This window comes from Ovis canadensis, chromosome 24 (genome assembly GCF_042477335.2).
Source record: "Ovis canadensis isolate MfBH-ARS-UI-01 breed Bighorn chromosome 24, ARS-UI_OviCan_v2, whole genome shotgun sequence".
NCBI lineage: Eukaryota > Metazoa > Chordata > Mammalia > Artiodactyla > Bovidae > Ovis > Ovis canadensis.
In genome coordinates, this window is record NC_091268.1 from 40,165,463 (window position 1) to 40,186,629 (window position 21,167).

Here is a 21,167-nt window from a genome sequence, read left to right on the forward strand (position 1 = left end):
CCTCGGACCTTCCTTTGTTCTGTTTCCGCAGGCCTTTCCCTTCCTTGCCTTTTAGCCACCGCCATTCAGGACTCCTGTTTCCTGTTTTAACTGCCTACTAGGGATGGCGACGTAGCCGGAGGTCTGGAATCTGGCGGTCTCGAAGCTTTGAGAAGATAGGCACCAGTGAGATAACAGGATGCCATTCGGGCAAGTTGGTCAGTCTCAAGGATCACTGTGATTTGTTCTTTGTTTGCGAGGTCGACCTAACGAGCCATCTTATCAGTGAGATCCCAAGGTGACTCTATCGCCTGCTTTAAGAAATCTAGAATTCTCAGCCCCAGCTACTGCTCTGGGCTTCCTCTCATGGACTAAAAAAGAAATATTGCTATTTCAGTCAACACAGAATGCTACCTGCCATTCTGCGCTGTGCTTAGTCGCTCAGTCGTGTCCAGCTCCTTGCAGCCCCATAGACTGTGGCCCACCAGGCTCCTCTGTCCATGGGGATCCTCCAGGCAAGAGTACAGGAGTGGGTTGCCATGCCCTCCTCCAGGGGAATCTTCCCAACCCAGGGATCGAACCCAGGGCTCTCGAATTGCAGGCAGATTCTTTACCGTCAGAACCACCAGGGAAGCCCACAGGCCAGTCTAGTAAATAACAAATGCTGCCCATCAGCAAGCCATCAGTGACTGCAGCTGACAGTTTACGGTGAACAGTGTCAGATTTGTGATCTCCGAAGATTTAATTTTGGGACCAGGGACCAGGCTTGATCACTCAAGAGCTTTTATATAGCAGAGTTTTATTAAAATATAAAAAGGGACAGAGAAAGCTTCTGACACAGACATTAGAAGGGGCACGGAGAATGCCCCCGCCCCCCCGCTAGTTTTAGCAAGCTGTTTTATGTCTGTTTCATCAGTTCAGGCGCTCAGTTGTGTCCAACTCTTTGAGACCCCACGGACTGCAGCACGCCAGGCCTCCCTGTCCATCACCAACTCCCGGAGTTTATGTCTGTTCGAAAGTTATTAATCAGGTAAGAGAAACACACAAGGCTGACAGTTTCACCAGGCCCCTCTCCCACAATATGCAGTTTTAAGATAGGATGGCACGAGGTATGACATCCCCCAGCCATAAGGCAGTGTATATGAATACTGGTTTGTTGAGCTATTATCAGCCAAAAGTTGGTGTTAGGTGGAACCATTTTGAAGAACGGAGAAGGCAATGGCAACCCACTCCAGTACTCTTGCCTGGAAAATCCCATGGATGGAGGAGCCTGGTAGGCTGCAGTCCATGGGGTCACTAAGAGTCGGGCACGACAGAGCAACTTCACTTTCACTTTTCACTTTCATGCACTGGAGAAGGAAATGGCAACCCACTCCAGTATTCCAAAGCAAATACGTAGTTTCATTAACATAGCTTAAGGAAAACATTTCCATAAGAAAAACGCATTGGTTAGCTCAAGGTTTAGAGAAAAGTTAAGATCGGGTGGAACCAGGTGTCGTCATAGCAACACAGAATTTTAAGAGACATTCGCAGCCTATTTCCTCCGTTTTGAGACCTCTGGCCTTCCTGCCTGTTAGCTCTCTCAGCTGCCCACTTCCCCCATCCCAGGGAGCCCCGAGCCCTGAGGGAATTCAGGATGGCGAAAAACAGGATATTGACCCCTAGATAGTTAAGATGTATATCAAAGGAGTAATTTCAGTAAGCCCAGACTCTTGCTTCTTCCCATATAGAGAAAAACACTAAAATCATTAGTCTGAGATTCTGTTTTTGTAATTAGAAGTAATCTTTTGATGTTCCACTGCACTCCCCGCCCCCCCCCCCCCCACCGCCCCTTACTAAAACCTCCTTTGTATTCTGGCTCCTCCCTTACCTCTTTGGAACAGAGCCTCAGAGCTATCTAAGAGGCTGTGTCTCTGGCTACTTAGTTCTCGGTAATGTCCCCATATAAAACATAATTCTCCACTTTCAGGTTTTCAGGATGAAGAAAAACAGGATATTGGCCCTAAATAGTTAAGATGTACATCAAAGGAGTAATTTCAGTAAGCCCAGACTCTTGCTTCTTCCCATACATAAACACTAAAATCATTAGTTTGAAATGTCTGTTTTTGTAATTAGAAGTAATCTTTTGATGTTCGACTACGTTTTTTTTTTCCCCTCAGCAAAAACGCCTGTATATACTTGGCTCCTCCCTTACCTTTTTGGAACAGGGCCTCAGAGCTATCTGAGAGGCTACACAGAGCTATCTGCGGTTACATAGTTCTCGGTAATGTCCCCAAATGAAAATTAATTCTCAGCTTTTAGGTTGTGCCTTTTTTTTTCCCAGTAGACACTCCAAACCTCCATGGGAAGCCCCCAATAACCCCCGCTGCTTTGGGCTGATCCTGACACAGAAGACCATCCCTGCCCTCCACCCTCATGCTCTAGCTTCTGTCTACTCTTTCAGAGGTAGGAGGCAGATGGACTTCAAGCCAGACACTTACAACTAGCCTTCTGTTTGCATTTCTTGAAGCCAGGAATAGATGGGCTCTGGGTTAGACATTTACAGCCAGCCTCCTGGTTACACTTCAGATAGAAATAACAGCAGGAACAGGGTAAATAGCTGCTTTGCCTCCTGGGAACACTTGAAGATAACAGTAACAGCAGGGGCAGAGAGGAATCAAGCCCTGCATGGGTAAAAAGATCAAGAAGTCACAAACTCCTCATCCTTGGGGTCAGGGAGACCTCAACTGCACAAGCACAAAATGGTACCTGCCATTCTGCATTATGCTTAGTCACCCAGTCCTGTCCAACTCTTTGCGACCCCGGGGACTGTAGCCCACCAGACTCCTCTGTCCGTGGGGATTCTCCAGGCAAGAATACTGGAGTGGCTTGTTCCAGTTCCACTCTGAAAGTCCCCGAAGCATGACTTTCTCTAAGCTCGTATGTTGGCGTGTTACTCTGCTTTTCTAAGAAACGCGTGACCTTGCTCTCTATTTTCTGTCTCCTTGTCAAAATTTTTTTTCAAGGCAGATAAGAGCTAGATAGACCCTGGTGGTCTAGCGGTTAGGATTCAGCACTCTCACCACCGCAACCCGCATTCAATATCGGTCTCGCTTCCAGCTGTTGCTCACTGCTGTCTCTCCAAATTTACTTTGTGGTCAGGACTTCCTCACACCAGGCGCTGTGATTCACTCCTTCGCTGAAATATCAATTGAATAATTACTCCTGAAGAGCGGTTGTTAAAACAGAAACAAATTTCTCCAATTATGATCGTGGATCAAAGTTTTTACTTTATGTTTTTTAGAGAGAGAATCAGAAAAGAGAGGACATTGCTTCAAGGAACAATCTTAGAGTGTTACCAACTCAAGTTAATGCGTCCAATGCACAGCGAAACCAATCAAACCAAAACTCTGGAGTTTGGAGCAGAGAAATGTATATTGCTGCGCCGTGCAAGCAGAGCGGGTGGCTCATGCTCGAAAATCCTGAACTCGCCAAACTCCCAAGGGGTTCAGCAAAGCATTTTTAAAGGGCAGGTGAGGGAGTGGAGAGTCACAGGGTGTGTGATCAGCTCAGGCACTGTTCTCTGATTGGTTGCTGGTGAGGTATCAATTTTTAGGCGCTCGTAAGTCTGGGGCTCATCTGTATCAAGCAGTTAATTTCTTCCATTTGGTAGTGGTTTTAGCATCCATAAATCAGCTGAGGAAGTGTTATCTAGGGAGTTCAGAGAGGAGCTACAGCAGAGGATATGGGGGAGGGATCTGTCCCCAGATGGCCCCATAGAGTCCTACTCCGTGTTACATCAGGAAGGGATTTATAGCAAGACAAATAATTGTCCAGAATAAGGCTATCCAACAGAAATTTTTGCTATGATGGAAAACTTTCACTTTGTCCAATACCGTAGCACTAGCCACCTATGGCTGTTATACACTTGACATATGGTTAGTGTGGATGAGGAACTGATTTTTTGAATTTTATTGAATTAATATTTAAATAGTCACAGGTGGCTAGTGATTACAGTAGGGACAGTGTGGGGCTAGATTATTAAAGCCCAAGGTACAACTTTATCAATTGCCTCAGCGTGGAGGAGAAAGGGTATTGGTCCGGAGAGACGAAAGGAGAGCTATGGGTCAGACTGCCTCAAATGTTAGCCCCAGAGCTATGGAGGGGCAGGGTCTAACGGATCTGGTGGGACCAGTGTGAGACTGCCCTGGCCAAGTAAGAAGTTGGCAGCTGGTGTGGGCAGAGCAAGATGCTAGCAGCGTGAGTTTCCCACCATTCCCCTCAAATGTGGACCAGAGGTGTGGAGAGCAAGAGAGAGGTCCCACAATAGCAGCACCAAAGAGGGCTTGCTGCACCCCTTAGGAAGTTCTCAAAACCTGGAGAGACCTCCAGAGACACTGAATTCAGGATCTCTCCAACCCAACTCCGCATACCCCCAGCCTCGATTTTGCAAAGATTTTTCCAGGGGGGTGGGGATGGCAAGGTGGGGACTGTTTACACTTTAGTTTTTTTATTAAAAAAAAAAAAAACCAAAACCCCCTACTTACCACTTTTTTTTTCTGATTACTAAATTGGCACGTGCTGGCCTTCTCTGATTCAGAGAAAACCTAAAGGTATAAATAGGAAAGTGAAAACCACCGGAAATCCCATCCCCCTCCCAGGCACCTGGCACCACGTGGGCAGTCCCCAAATGTTATGTTTGTTTTTAAAGGTGTATCTCTGTTAACATCCTGTTGAATAATCTTTCTGACATTACTTTCCCACGAAAGTTGTTCATTAAACACGCACACACCCACACAAACAGCTAGAAGTTTCTGAGTCCCCGCTGCAAGAGAGGCATCTGATCTTACTGGATCCTCACAGCAGCCGGAGGCCTCTGTGGGAGACATTTCCATGATGTACCCCGACTGCTAACCACTCTTGTTTGCTGTTTGTCTAGATTCGTTTACCCCTTTTATAGGTGAGAACACTGAGACTCAGAGAAGCAAGGGCTCTGCACTCATCCCGCCTCAGTTTGGAACCGACCTTTGCCAATTCGGAGCTGTGTGACTGTGGACACAGTATTGACCCCTCTGGGCCTGTTTCCTCCCCAGCAAAGATGGATAAGAGAAGTCCCCTGGCAGCCCACAGTGGTGGAGTGAGGAGTGGATGTCTTGATGGGTGAAAGCCAGGCGATGCCCAGCTGTTCTTGTGATTCACTTGCCTAAGCTCCCTGACAGCAGTAGAACAACGCCAGATCTTCCTTAAAATCCCACCCTTTTCCAGCTTTATTAAGGAGCGGAGGACACGAGACCGGGCAGAGCAGATGGGCTGGAGACCAGCTCCTTGGTTCTTGCTGCCCCCTAGTGGCCCACTCTTGCCCTGCGCCTGCATCAGTGCCCAGGGAGGAGCCACACCCAGAAAACTAGACCTGGGGTATCTCCACCCTCCTGACCTCACCTCTGTTTCATCCCTGCCTTTCTCCTCCATCTCCTCCAGCACCTGGTAAAGGGCTTGACTTACGTTCGGAGCTCAGGGTGCTCCAAGGATCAGCGGTGTGGCTCAGAGCCAGTCGTGCCATCCATGCTTCCTTCCTCCTCTGTAAAATGGGAATAATATTAGTACTGACCTCATGGATGTTAGAGTTAAATGTGTTAATACACATAGGGCTGAAAGAGGTGCCTGCACACAGTTAATGCTTTCGGAATGTTTCCTAGCATTATTGTTATTATACTGAATGGGTCTGTGGGTGTCATGGAGAGAAAGTGAAAGCTGTTCAGTCGTGTCCGACTCTTTGTGACCCCGTGGACTATACAGTCCATGGAATTCTCCAGGCCAGAATACTAGAGTGGGTTGCTGCTAAGTCACTTCAGTCGTGTCCGACTCTGTGCGACCCCATGGACCGCAGCCCACCAGGCTACCCTGTCCCTGGGATTCTCCAGGCAAGAACATTGGAGTGGGTTGCCATTTCCTTCTCCAGTGCATCAAAGTGAAAAGTGAAAGAGAAGTTGCTCAGTCGTGTCTGACCCTCAGTGACCCCATGGACTGCAGCCTTCCAGGCTCCTCCATCCATGGGATTTTCCAGGCAAGAGTACTGGAGTGGGGTGCCATTGCCTCCTCCAACTAGAGTGGGTAGCCATTCCCTTCTCCAGGGAATCTCTAAGTCTTCTGTATTGCAAGCAGATTCTCTACCAGCTGAGCCACAAGGGAAGCCCAGGGGAGGGCATGAAACATAATTAAAGGAAATAACCACATTCTAAATTTAAGGGACTAACTGGACCAATAGAAATCCGAGACAAAAATCGTCCTGAAGGAATGACCCCACCGACTGTATTTGTATGTGTCCGCATCACTTCTACAAGCCATCCGCATGCAGAGGCAGAGTTCGTACATTTGCACAGGTTGATATCATGCATTTCTCATCATATATTCACATTTATTATATGACAGGTCTTTCCAGAGAAGGAGAGCAAAACAAGAGAGACCAAGATGCAGAGAGAGAGAGAGAAACACAAAACGAACTTCTAGGTTGAACTTGACTCCAACCACAAAATGACTTCTGACTCATGCTGTAGACTGATTCCTCACCCAGCCGTGGACCTATTCGTGATCCTGGCTGCACGTTGGACCCAGCCACGTGCTGATCCCCAGCCCTGGCCACGGAATTATCTTTGACCCCAGCCCAGAGACCAATCTCTGACTCTAGCCACCCAGACCCCTTACTCCTATACACTGACACCCCACCCTATCTGGAAATTTGGATTTTCTGATTTCAGCTGGTAAATTCAGCTTGAGTTGGTCAACATATCTGGTCTGTCTCTCCTTCCTCTCTGCCTTGGAAGTGAGGAGAAAGCTCATAGTTCTCCTTTTTAATCAAAGAGGACACAGTTAAGAAAGGCCCCTTTGCCACCTTCTGTTCTGCTTTGGATGTGATGTCTGGTGGTTTGGCAGCCATCTTGTGATCATGAGGGGACAAGCTTGGAGAAGAAAGATAGTGTTCTGAATGTGGCAGAGTGAGAGGGAAAAAAAAAAAGGGCCTGGATCTTTGATGATATCACCAAGTGATCAAATCGACCTCTGTGTTCTGAAACAAACCATAAACATGCTTTTGTTTAAACCATGTAGTTTTTCTTTTGTAATCACAAAGCAGCTTTAAAGACTGTAGTCAGTAGAGTAACGAACCCCTAAAAACGATCACATCCTAATCTCTGGAAACTGTGGACATGTTACACTGCAAAGGAGAATCAGAGTTGCAGATGGAATGAGATTGCTAATTAACTGACCTTGAGATGGGAAATTATCCTGATTATGTGGATGGGCTGATAGAATCAGAGTTTATAAGTCAAAGAGGGATGTAGGAGAGTTACAGTCAGAGAGAGATTTGGAAATGCTACCCTACTGGCTCTGCAGGTGGAAGTAGGAGCTGGGAGCTAAGTAATTTTAGCTAGCGGTTAAATTTTAGCTAGCCGGGAGCTAGCGGTTTTCTAGGCAGGAAACCGCAAGAGGTTAGAAAAGTCTAGGAGCAGACTCTCCTTTTGTGTCTCCAGAAGGCACACAGCCCTGCTGACATCTTGGTTTTCAGCTCAGTGAGACCAATTTCAGACCTCTGACCTCCAGCACTAGAAGGTAACACATTTTTGTATTTCAGGCCACTGCTTACTGCAGCAGTAGGAAACGAATCCACAGATACTTCTCCTGCATCTGGACACATCCCAGCCTTCTTTTCCTCAAGCCCTTCCTCCATCACCATCCCCTCCCTCATTTTTGCCACCCAATCCCCACTTCCAGAAGGTTCTGCTGTATCTCTGCCTGCTCCTTACCTCCATCAGCATCCATTATTTCTTGCTGAAGTGGACATGGTGCAGGGCTGAACCTCAAGGACAGGACACCAGGGTCCTTGATTGCCGGGAGCCAGCACAGGAGATTCCACCCATGACAAGGCCATGCAAAGGAGACTTGATAAGCAAGGCTTCAGGACTCGAGGGACTCCCTGGGCCATCCCACCCATGATAAGGTCATGCAGAAGAGACCTGATAAGCAAGGCTTCAGGACTCGAGAGACCCCCTCTGGACCTGCTTGAGCATCTAACCCCAAACCAGAATCTGTCTGTCTTACTATTTTATGTCTTTCACCAACTCTTCTGACATTAACAGGGGGCTGTCCCTGACCACATTCCTCTGGAAAAAGTCAACTTAGGGCTCTAGCTAATAAGTCTCCTGGACATGATAGGAGTGTTTCAGTTCAAACCCCTTTGATGGCTTTCTAGCTTGCCTGACAGGTTTATCCAGACTCTTGCAGCTATGCATGTGATTGTTTACAGCGTTCCAACCGTGAGAGGCATAGGAAGCCTAAAATATTCTTAAAATATAGAGCCTTTCGAAGAGTTAAAGACTATTAGAGTAGTGCTGGTGTAGAATTTCACTGTTGAGCCAATGCTTGCTGCCAAGTTCCCATATCCCTTATCCATTGTACACCTGGGAGTACATTAGTTAACATAGCTGGAATGTAAGAAAAACAAATAGTAGCCTTGAATTTAACCACATCAGACCTTTGAGCTAATTGGTTCTTTCTTTGTTGTAACTCTCTGCACCTTGCTCCGTGAGAATGTAACTCTGTCTGATACTTTCTGAGGTAGATTAGAAATATAAAGAAAAAACATTTCAAGGGAAAATAAGTTTTCTGGTTGAGCAGCCTTTATCAAAAGAGGATCATAAAGTGTTCACAGGCCTCCAAGGCCGGAAGATAATGTACACAACATTGTTTATGGGAAAGGTATGCAGAAAAAATCCTGGTTTCGATAAAGACAAAACAGATGTAATGTTTGGGCTGACTCTGTATGACTTTGCATCTTTCATTTCCCTCTATGTACAAGTCAAGATATAAAAGTTCTTTTTGAAAATAAAGTTAGGGGCCTCACTCACTGAAGCTTGGTCACCCCGTGTCAATCATTCATTCATTCATTCATTTGCCAACGTCGTCCATCCTGAGGGTATCCCTGGACTCTGCTGAGGGTGGACCCTGGCACTTGATGCTCTGAGGTCCTCTTGCTAAACTTCCTAATCATCTTATCTTTGAACCTGAGCTGTGCAAAGGAAGTCCCATGGGACAGTGGAGCATGTGCCAAGGCTTGGAGACTCTGCTCACACCCCCTGCCATCTGTCTGCTGACCTGAGAGAGGGTCTTAGCCACCTACTTCTGTACTCCTTGGCCCTCTGGAAACCACTCGGCCTCGCCCTTCCCACCCGCATCCATTATTCACTGGAGAGCGCTGGACGCAGGCATAAGGGAAGGTGGAGCTCAGTTGCTCACCTCATGGGATCTTGGTGAAGAGTGTGATGGTAACCGTCCCCTCCACCTGCAACCAGGTGTGTCTATCAGGTGGCCTGAGGTCTCAGCTTAGCCGAAACAAGCCTCTTGCCCCTTCCCCATCCAGATACCGAGAGTCACCATCTTGAATGCTTAGTACTTTTTGAACAAGAAGGCCTGCATTTTCATTTTGCCCTGAGCCCCTGATTCTGTAGCCTTTCCTGACACGGAGTCTTTCTTTCTCTCTAGGGCTCCCCCCACTCCCTCTGGTCCCCCAGACCCCATCACTTCCCTACGTTTTCACTTTCATCCCTGAGCAGACTTCTTCCTATCAATGTGTTCTAGTCCCTTCCATCTGCAGACTAAAGCTTCCCTCCACTGACCTCCGACTTCTCCTTCCCTCTCTCTTTCTCTTTCCTTCCTTCTCAGTCACAGTTCTTGAAAACTGTCTTCTGTCTCCATCGCCACTTCCTCCCAGCACACCCCCTCCTCCACCATCCTCTCTGTGCGGGAGCTGCCTGCACTTCTGCCAGGAGCTTGCTTTCATGGACACTGAATGCCAGTCCCAGGCCTCTTTCAATCCCTAGCTTTCTGTGGTACCAGCTTCCCTCTTGTTTTTAAAGCTCCGCCCTTCTGGGTGTTTTTGCTACAGGCTGTTTGCTTCTGGTCAGGCTCCTTTCCCAGGTCTTCTCTGCCCTCCCTGAAATGTTGGGGGTTCTTTACACACAAACATACACACACACACACACACACACACACCATGGGGAATCATATCTGTGTCCATACAGATGTTTGGCATCCTTTACACACACACACACACACACACACACACACTCACCCTATGGGGAATCTTATCTGTGTCCATACAGATTATAGCCAATCACAGCCTTCCCTAAATCCAGACAAGTTTCATGAGATAGGGACTGTGTCGCCCAGCACCCAGCACAGTGCCTGGCACACAGACTGTGTTCAAGAAACATTTGCTCAATGAATGAATGAAAGATGTCTTCTAAATATACCTCCTGAGCTCCAGACCCATGTAGCCGATTGCTAGTGGGTGTATCTCAGTTTCCACATCTCCCTCCTAGACATGTCCTCCTTAGTGCACAGCACTAGCTAATGTGACATCTGTTTCAACACACTGCGCATGCGTGCTCAGTCACTTCATTCGTGTCTGATTCTCTGCGACCCAATGGATTGTAGCCCACCAGGCTCCTCTTTCTATGGGATTCTCCAGGCAAGAATCCTGGAGTGGGTTCCTATGCCCTCCTCCAGGAAATCCTCCTTATCCAGGGATCGAAATTCATCTCCTGCATTGCAGGTGGATTCTTTTTCCCACTGAGCTGCCTGGAACGCCCCTGATTTACTGTGAAGCGAAGTTGCTCAGTCGTGTGTGACTCTTTGCGATTCATGGACTGTAGCCTAGCAGGCTCCTCCGTCCATGGCATTTTCCAGGCAAGAGTACTGGAGTGGGCTGCCATTTCCTTCTCCAGATGATATACTGTATGTAATAGTAAGTCCTTGATTTCTCATCAAGTCTTTCATGTCCTCCACTAGAAGGTAGACTTCATAGGGACAGAGATTTGGGGTTGGTTGGTTCACCGCTCTACCCCAGGGTCCTAGAACAGAGCGTGCTACATAGTAGGTGCTCAAGAAGTACTTTCTGAACAAGTGAATGATCTCTCCACGGATGCGTCCGTATGTCAGACTCAGTGTATCCCCAGCTGAATTCTTCATCCTCCTCCCCACACCTCCTCCTTCCGGGTCCCAGTCTCAACTGCTAACTCTACAGAGTGAGCATCACCTCCAGCTTTACTCCCTCCTCCCTCCCTGCTGAGATTAAGGCTCTGGCAGCCCATGCCTAGCATCTCACCTCTCCAACAACTTTATTTGGCCAAGTCAGTCTCCTCCTTTTTGTCACCTGGAATTATGCAAACAGCATCTTCTCAAACACTCTCCCCACCATGACCTGGGCTATTTTTCTGTGTCCTTTTCCTATTCACAACTGCCTCCTGGCTTCCATTAGCCAGAACCGTGGGACACATACCCCAGGAGTAACCCAGGTAGAGGACACAACCCCTGGGGTCCCAAAGATGGTTTTAAGTGGCATATGGGTGTGGAGTAAAAGAACATCAAACTGAGAAAGTGATTCCTTTTTCAGTTCTCTTTCTCTTGGTCCGACTAGCCCTCTAAACGCTATAGTACCCAGCCAGAATTTCATACCTCATTTTCGGGATCATTGTCCTCATTTTTATAGTTCATTTCTATTATGATAAGGAAGGCAGGCTCTCCATTTGTGATGATGGCAGTGTTTCTTGCAAAAATGAAGTTCTTGGGACTTTCCTAGTGGTCCAGTGGCTAAGACTCCATGACCCCAAGGCAGGAAGCCCGGGTTTGATCCCTGATCACAGAACTAGACCCCTCTATGCTGAAACTAAGATGAATAAATAAATAAATCTTAAAAAATTAAAGTTCTTTAAATAAAAAAAGGTAAATCAGCATGAAGAAAAAGTTTAAGCAAAAAGCGATGGAGAGGGACTTCCCTGGCAATCCAGCGGTTAAGACTTTGCCTCCCCCTGCAGGGGGTGGGAGCTTGATCCCTGGTTCAGACCCCACATGCCTTGTGACCAAAAGACCAAAAGATAAAACAGCAGCACTACTGTAACAAATTCAGTGAAACCTTTAAAAATGGTCCACATCAAAAAAAAAAAAAAAAAGATGATGGAGAAACATGTAAGTCTGGAAGAAATAAGCTGTGGCAGTGTGGCTGAGGATCAAAAGTCTGGAAGATGCAGGTCTACAGACCAGATCCCAGACCCTCTGCAGCCTGGCTCTCCGTTCCTCCCCCTCACCCCTTCAGGCGATCGTGCTTGTGCTGTGCTTACTCGCTCAGTCGTGTCCGACCTTTGCGACCCCACGGACTGTAGCCCGCCAGGCTCCTCTGTCTGTGGGATTTCCCTGGCAAAAGAACTGGAGTGGGTTGCCATTCCCTTCTCCGGGGGATCTTCCCAGCCCGGGGATCAAACCCAGGTCTCCTGCATTGCAGGCAGATTCTTTACCTTCTGAGCCACCAGGGAAGCCCCCCTTCAGCCCATAATACTCCCCAGATACATGACCTGGTCTGATATTGTGACTTATAAGAAGAAATACGCTTTTGGTCTTCCTCCCTGTTCCTGGCACAGAGCTCCTAAAACCCTCAGAATTTCCTAAGTGAAAAGAGCATTCAGTGTCTTTTGTTATGTTAATGAGGTGACCTTTGGGAAGCCCCTAAGTCATCTAATGATGGAGGCTGGTTGCCAGGGGAACCAAGCTTGTGATTAGAGGGGAACTGCCAACCCCTCCCTTCAGTCTCCTGGGGAGGGAGAGGGGCTGGAGACTGCATTGAATCACCAAAGGCCAATGATATAACCAATCAAGCTGCTACAGAAACGCAAAGGGACAGGATTCGAGGGTTTCCGGTTTGGTGAGTATCTGGGGGTGCTGGGAGATTAGCTAGCTCTAGAGATGACCTGGAAGCTCTGTGGCCTTGCCCCATATCTTGCTCTATGCATCTCTTCTTTCTGGCTGTTTCTGAGTTAAATCTTTTCCAAATAAATGGGAATCTAGTAAATAAAATGTATCTCTCAGCCACGTGAGCTGCACTAGCAAATTAATCAAACCTGACTAGGGAGTAGTCAGAACCTCCACTCTACGGCAAGTTGATCAGAAGACAGGGGAAGTCTGGACTTGCAATTGGTGTCTGAAGTAGGGGGAGGGGCAGGTTTGTAGGACTGAGCCCCCAACCTGTGGGATCTCATGCTATCTCTGGGTAGAGAGTGACAGAATGGAGTCAATTGGTGGTGTAGAAACACACACACCAGAATTGGAGTCAGAATCGTACCATGGAACTCCTAGACATCATGATGTGGCCACTGTATCCAGACCACACTATGTACTTGCAAACCCCCAAGCCTCTGCTCATGTCCTCCCATCTACCAAGGGTGCCCTCCCACATGTCTCCATCAGGCACCTCCATCCTCATGCAAAGGGATTCTGCTTTTGTCTGCCCAGCATCTACTCCTTCTACTAATAGGACCTGTTCTTCCTTGGGGCCATTCTCTCCCTACTCTTAGTTCACGTCCTTTCCAAGGAAGGATGCTTTCTAATAGGGTACATGACTCAGACTAGGCCAATCAGAGCATTCCTTCCCCACTCTGTATAGTGATTGGTTCAGGTATAGGCATGTGATTCAAACTGACCAATGAGAGTCTTTCTTGATATGCTCACTGAGACCATTAGAAAAAAGATCTATTCTTTCCTCTGTGCTTGTTAAACTGGTAGGTTATAAGCCTGGACTTCTGAGAATTTATTTTCTGGGGAAGAGGAAGGAGGGAACTATTGAGTTTCACTCAGCCTCCTTAAGAATGAAGCCAATACAAAAGAAACCAGATCCCAGAGGTGGAGCCCTCCAATCTGAAGAAATTACTTGAGCACCTTGATCCATCCATGCCTGAAACTATATAGTTGAACTTAAAAAACAAACAAACAAACAAACCTCTTTTTATGGGACAGGGAGGCCTGGCATGCTGCGATTCATGGAGTAGCAAAGAGTCGGACACGACTGAGCAACTGAACTGAAATCCATTTTAAAAAACTAGTTCTGTCAATTGCAAATGCAAGATTCCATGTTGAAACAGCTTTTTTTTTTTTAAGATACAATTCACATAACATAACACTTCAAAATATACAAGTTACTGAGTTTTAGTATATTCACAATGTTGAATCCATCACTACTATTTAATTCCATTATCGCCCACCATACCCCTCCTCGGAAAAAAACCCTAACCCACTAGCAGTCATTCCCAACTCCCCCCGTTCCCATGCCCTAGTCACTAGTGATGCAACATCCTCTTTTAAGATCCAGTTATCCTGGGCATTTACCCCTATCCTTTCACTAAACACCTGGCAGAATGGTCCTCTCTTTCATGCACATTTCTTTCTTATCACTTATGATCGTCAGTTTTATTTTTTGTTTTTAATAATGGAATATTTTGAACATACAGAAAATGACTACTCCTGTTTCTTTTATTAGACTCCCTTGAGGGCAGGAACTATAATCTATTTCTTCTGTGTCTCCTAGCCCCCAGCCCGGGGCCAGGTTCAGATAAAGGGCTCAGTGAAATAATCAAATAAGAATAAAAACAAACAGTGAACAAGGGCTCAGTCCAAACATCCCAGCGCTGGGCTGGGCCAAGACATGAAGATGCCAGCAAAGGTTTGTTGACTGACTGCTGGACATCCTTGATAAACAATTCCACAATGGACGCCACTCTGCTCTGGCTTGTGTGTGAAGGGCGGTGGGGCAGCATGCTTCAGCTGAACTGATCACTTCCCACACTCTGACATTTAATTAAACCCCAAAGTAAATTTACAGTTGGTTGCCATGTCTGGGTACTCCCTAAACTTTCCCCAAGCCACACCCACTTCAGATGCTTAGTGGTAGCATAGTGGGGAGGCAGAGCAAACCAACCGTTATAGGCATGTTGACTGAATGTCTTTCATCTCAGTTGTCCCATCTGTACAATGGGGCTAACAGTAGTAAGTACCCCATAAGGTCATCAGAGGATGACATGAACGCAGACTTGTGTAGCACTTGAAAGAGCACTGGCTCATTTAAGAAGCCTGCTAAACAAGATGCTTTTTCTGGGTTAATCAAGAAGTGCACGAGATTGCTAAGTCACTGCATATGCTGTTTCCCCTGCTTGGAAATATTCTTTTCTACCCCTTACTCACTGCTTCACTCCACTGCCTTTCCATTTAGATGCCCCCTCCTCCAGGAAGTCCTCTGGCTCCCCAGGCTTTGGTTGGGTGCCTCTCCTCTGGGTGCCTCACATCTGCGCTATTCCATCAGCACGGGTAGGGATGATCTGAGATACCTTGGGGTGCCCGGTGTCCAGCACGGGGTGGGTGCTGAGTTCAATGAAAGGACATAACAGAATATGCATCAAAGGATGAACAAATGATTTTGTTCTCATCCCTGAGCCCTTCAAACTGGGACTCCTGCCCTGTCCTGGGCATCAAGGCATCCTTCGTGTGTCCCTGGGAAGAGAAGGCAGTGGACCAGTGGGCATCCGAGGCTAGTTCCCAACAGCTCCCAAGAGTAACTGTGTCATCTTTACTCAAACCAGCGAACCATGACATCACATTGGTAGCTGGAAAGTGGCCAGGCGGGAGTATTTACACCACAGAAAGCGTCAAACACCACATACCAAGTTTTTGTTTTTTGCTTTTTGATGGCTGACCAACACACCTCCAGTTGTGATTTGGGGAGGGAACCGCAGAGCCTTTGTGTTGGTCTCACTGGGACATGCTTTCCCACCACCAGATTTTGTGCTCACATCTCCCCTGCCTGGACCCCTCTCCCCCTCGCCCCCATGGCTAACCACAGCTCCCTCATGGTGCCTGACCTTGAAAGACAAGCCCTGTGCTTCTTCCTCACCCTCTTTCCCTGCTGCGCCCAGCCCAGCATGCAGGCTGCTGCTGTCAGTAAATGCGTGTTGATTGACTAACGGACGATTCTTGGTAAATATTTTTTGCAAGTTTGACCTTTTCCCCATGTGAATGTGGGGAAACCACGGCAGCCTGAACTTTCAGTAAATAGGAGCCGCTTTGAGGAAGGGAGTCTTTGCAGAAACTCACCACAGCTGCCTGGAAGTCGAGTCATTGCAGCCCTTCCTCCCTGCGTGTGCAGCCTCTTGGAAGCCCCAGGTGTCTCAGGGCCACGGCTCCCTCAGGCGCAAGAAGAGGGAAGAGGAGGAGGTGGGGGGCTCTGGGACAGAGGCTTTTGGTGGGGAAGGAGGCCCTGGGGAAGCGGGGGGGGGCTGGCACACGTGTGCACAGACGCATAAACGTGGGAGTATGCACATGTCTACAAATATATTTGAATCTGTCACTTGGAAAATGGTCTAGTTTCAGTTGGATTGACAGAGACTCACAGATCCTCAGACCACAGAAGGTGCTGAAAATAAGGCTGCTCTCCGCCCCCAGCACAGCCACCTCTTGCCAAGACTCAGGTTGTGCCCTGTGGCTCCAGCAGAAAGGAAAGGGTCTACTCCTGTGTGCACATGCGGGCAATGGTACTCACAGTCTCTGAAGCACGGGAGGGCTCAACTCTCAGAGTGTGGGCATGTTCAGTTGCTTTCAGTCATGTCTGACTCTTTGGGACTCCGTGGACTGTAGCCCCCCGAGGCTCCTCTGTCCATGAAGTTCTCCAGGCAACAATACTGGAGTGGGTTGCCATTTCCTCCTCCAGGGGATCTCTCCCACCAGAGATCAAACCTGCATCTCCTGCATTGGCAGGTGGATTCTTTACCATCTGGGCCACCTAGGAAGCCCCTCTGCAGAGAAAAGACTCAATAACCAGGACACGCACTGATGACAGTGCGCGCATGTCTAAGCATGCGCATCCCCTCTCCATTTTACACGCGCTGGGGAGTTGGGAGCTCTGTGTTCATCAGCATCACATCCCCAGCACAGTGTCTGGGACATAGTAGATGTTCAATAAATATGTGCTCATATGCAAGAGTGCACGTGTACACACGTATGTGCCTGTGCTCACGTGACAATGTGTGTGTGCCGGCACGCCGCTGAACGTGGGTGGATGGGAGTGTTGCATGCTTTCTGTTCAGCCATGTGAACAGGGATGTGCACGCCTGTGGGTAAATGTGCTTGAGGAGGGAGTGTGAACAAGTGGGGTGAGTCCTCGCTGGCCCATGTGAGCACATGTGATGCGTCTCTGGATACCTGGGAATCTACCTCTGTGAGCTCGGGTTGCTCTGCCCATGGGTGCATGAGCTGGGGTGTGATTCCATGCGCACTTGTGTGTGAGATCTGTTCAGATATACACACAGGGGCGTGCATGGACATTTGTGAGAAAGATGACGGAGTGATGGTTCGCCAATTGTCCAGGCTCAAATTCCTGTTTTCATTTCATAACTTGTCCATCTGAGCAACCATGGATGAGTTACTTAAACTCTTTGTGCCTCAGCTTATTCATCTGTGAGATGGGGTGATAATACCAACTGCCTCCTGGACCCATTTGGGAGATTAAATAAGATACTAGCGCTTGGCACACAGCAAGTCCCAGTCATGCCAGCTGATGCTGTGTTTTTGCTGGTTTAAGTATTTATTTATTTGACTGCTGTGCCGGGTCTTAGTTGTGGCATGCATGATCTTTGATCTTCTTTTCTGCATTGGGGATCTTTAGTTGCAGCATGCAGACTGTTAGTTGCAGCATATGGGATCTAGTTCCCTGACCAGGGATGGAACCCAGGCCACCTGCATTGGGAGCTCACAGTCTTAACCACTGGACCACCGGAGAAGTCCTACTGCGGTTCTGTGTGTTGTGCACAGCTGTACGAGCACATCTGTGTCTCCAGCCTGCTCCCACCTCAGCCCCAGAGAGATAAGGACCCTCTCAGCCGGACACCAAGATCTGCAAGTGGGTTTCAGGGAAGTAACCAGGCTCGGGTCTAAGATGGTTGGAGCGAGGTGAGGGTGGGAGAGACTGTCTGGACCCTGAACACCATAGCTCCTTCTCCTCAGCCATCCTTACTCCCAATTCGCAGAGGAGATCTTGGCCTTTCCTTGGTCACCTGACTCCATCCTTGCAGCCTGGAGAGGCTGTCTTTGCCAGGCCACCTCACTGGGCTCAGGGGACACAGATATAAAATGATGGGAGGGGAGATGACTCCGAGGAGAGGTAGTCCCAGCATGCATGCACGGTGATCCCATTAGGAGTGGGTGTGCCCTTTAGAGGGTCATTGGTCTGGAATCTTCCATGAATGCCATAAAACAGAAAGAGCCAGGTGACTTTGAGGGGTCTAAAAAGAGCTACCATGCTCAGGTGGGGAGCTGTGTGCCTTGGAGGGCATCAGAGGAGCCTGGCATCCATCAGAGTGATTAAGGAGGATGGGGACTTCCCATCACTGCTGCCCAGGCTCTGGGAGGGGCTAGAGGACAGGAAATAACCTCTGAGGCTAACCCAAAGTGTTCATTCACCCACTGATTCACTCAAATCACATTTTCTTGAATCCAGGAAGGTTCTAGCCCCTGGGGAATCGGAGACCCATTCCTACCCATGTGGAACTTGCAGTCAAGGAGACAAGCCCCAGTAATGTAGTGTGGTCCACCGCACTTCGAGGGAGGCATGGGCCCAGAGGTGGGACAACTCACCTGGTCCTGGGACATCAAGGAAGGCTTCCTGTAGGAGTTGACATCTCCATCAAAATCTGAAGGATGAGGAACAGTTTCCCAGGAGATGGTGGGGCGAGAAGGCACCTGGTGGAGGGCACAGCATGGGTCAGGTCCTAGGGGAACAGCCTGACCTGGCTGGGCACTCAGTATGAGGTGAGTGAGGTAGGAGGTGATGCCGGAGGGAAAAACAACGTCCTTGGAGTCACACGTGGGGTCTGAGGCCGAAAAAGACTTGTTATCTGTAGGTCAACCTGACTCGGGGCTGCCAGGAATACCTGTTTCCTGAGATGAGTCCAAAGTGGAGGTGGGGACTGCCCTGGGGGTCCAGTGGTTCAGAATCTGCCTGCTAGTGCAGGGGACGTGAGTTCGACCCCTGGTCCAGGAAGATCCCACGTGCCTCAGAGCAGCTAAGCCCATGCACCGCAACGACTGAACGCGCACTCTGGAGTCCGCAAGCCACAGCTACCGGAGCCCTTCTGCCCTAGAGCCTGTGCTCTGCAACAAGAGAAGTCACCGCAACAAGCTGGAGCGCTGCACCTAGAGGGCAGCCTCCATTCCCTGCAACTAGAGAAAGCCCACATGCCACAGCGAACACCCAGCACAGCCAAAAAACAGAGGAAGTGTCACTCAACCCTGAGGTTTGGGGTCACACCAAGACATCACTAGCAGAATTGAGGTCCAGCTCCCCTCCCACCACAACACCATATCAGGGGTCCCCTCTGCTTTTCACTGCTGGCATCAAGAAGCCTAGGAGGCTGGTCAATGTCCTACCGGGCAGAGGACAGTCCCACAGCAAAAAATTATCCAGCCTAAATGTCTGAACACCGAGGTGGAGAGCCCCAGCTCCCCCATCCTTCCAAGGCTCCTAAGAGACTGCCAGAGGGTTCTGGGAGTCCCTCCCTAAATGGGGAGTGAGCCTCTGCCAAGGTGGCAGCGGTCATCGGGCAGCTGTGGCTACAGAGGCTGGCTCTTCCGTGGAACTGAACTTGACATCCTTGTGGCTTTTTCTCTCCTTTTCAGTTGGCCCAGGCATCTCAGCCCCTCGTGTGCAGATGGTCTCCAAGGGCCCTATGTGGTCCCAGCCCTTCATCCTGCTGAGAGCCTTCCGTGGCTCCGTGTACCACCTTCCTCTCCAGTCTATGGTTTGACCACTTCCCTCTTGTCCACCCACACCAGGGCTCTTATTCCCTGAATACCCTGTGTCTCTGCTGGGGGCATGCTTCCTTCCTTTTTCAGTCTCTTCTTATCTTGATTATTTCCCTTCTATTTTCTTCTGCTTTTATCTTGTTGCTCTTTCCCCAAATTCTTGAGAGGAGTGTTTGAGACATTTCTGTATTGCTTTGGTTCTTTTCTAATTTAAGAATTTTTAAGGCTACACATTTACCTCTAAGTGTAGTTTTAGCTGCAACCCACAAGTTTCAATACGTAGTTTTTGCATCTTTAAGTTCGAAATGTTTTCCATTTTTTGTCACTGTGGTTTTTCTCATTGTCTCTTAGGTGATTTAGAATTGTACTTCTTGGTTTCCCCAGTGACGTTTTTGAAAACCGTTGGAATGGCCTCTCTTATTTTCACTATAGTGAACGGCTCTTCCTCCTTCCAAGTCCAGTTCAAGAGACACCTCCTCTGTGAAGCCTTCCCTGGACACTTCCTCCACCTGACTCCAGGCATGTAATTAGTACTTGCCTCTCTTCTGCTCCCATGGGACTTTGTACAATCATTGCAGCCCTTGAAGGCACACAGTCATGTACTTTTAAGGCACACAGTCAAACTCTTTCAGTTTCAAGTGAAAGAAAATGGATTCTCTTGGCTGAAACCAAAAGGGAACTTACTGTCTCATTTCACTAAAATGTCTGGCTTTCAGGCACAGCTGGATCCAGGGGCTCTGACTCCTGATGACTCAGTTCATCTCTTGGTCATTTCCTGTATGTTGACTCCATTCTGTGGCAAGTTCTCTCTTTGTGGCCATGAGCTATCTGCAGTAGCCCATCCTCTCTGCTCCAAGCCTGGAGTCTTTGCTCTAATCGTCTCATTAAAAGGTTCATGGAGCCTTACTGACTCAAGCAGAGAATCCAGCTGCCAATGCAGGAGATGAAAGAGATGTGGGTTCCATCCCTGGGTTGGGAAGATCCCTGGAGAAGGGAATGGCAACCCACTCCAGTATACTTGCCTGGAGAATCCCACAGAGAGAGGAGCCTGGCAGGCTACGGTCCATAGGGCTGCAAGGAGTGGGAAACGACTGAAGTGACTTAGCAAGCATGCGCGGGTCACATATTCTGACTGGATTAATTAACGGGAATAAAGTACATTGACTTAGGACAGAGTCGTGCGTGCCTCTGGGGAGAGAGGCAGAAAAGATCGGGACACAATCCAGGAGAGGAGTAAGTTAGTGCTAGAAAGCAGAAAAAGAAAAAGTAAAAAGGCACTACTCCTAAATTCTATTATCAAAACTACTAACAACAACTCTTTAAGTCAGTTATATACTCAACACCTACTGGTCCCAAGTGCTTCACATTACTCCTGCATGTCTATGCCCCAATGAATGTGAGACAGTCGACAGTGAGGAAGTTCTGTTCTATTAACTGAGAAAGATCAGAGGCTGCAGGGGAGGGAGGAGGTGGTCAACCCTATTAACGACCCCAATAGGGTCCCACTCAGCTCTGTTAGCGTAGCTGCTGCGGGACTCTCTGTC

The 21,167-nt window shown here is 48.4% G+C and overlaps 1 long non-coding RNA gene across 4 annotated transcripts; it reads right to left on the bottom strand.

Annotated features, from left to right (window-relative positions):
- Nucleotides 1–761: 761 nt before the first annotated feature.
- Nucleotides 762–17,384, bottom strand: LOC138429176 (uncharacterized). Of its 4 annotated transcripts, XR_011252713.1 has the most exons (8): nucleotides 15,922–17,384; nucleotides 15,016–15,192; nucleotides 7,758–7,833; nucleotides 5,461–5,536; nucleotides 4,506–4,565; nucleotides 3,042–3,157; nucleotides 2,460–2,642; nucleotides 762–987 (listed from the first exon to the last, which is right to left on the bottom strand). It is a non-coding gene; the product is annotated as an uncharacterized lncRNA (long non-coding RNA). The 4 variants fall into 4 exon arrangements; XR_011252710.1 differs by having other exon boundaries at nucleotides 2,460–3,157; XR_011252712.1 differs by lacking the exon at nucleotides 15,016–15,192 and having other exon boundaries at nucleotides 2,460–3,157.
- Between the last annotated feature and the right edge of the window lie 3,783 nt (nucleotides 17,385–21,167).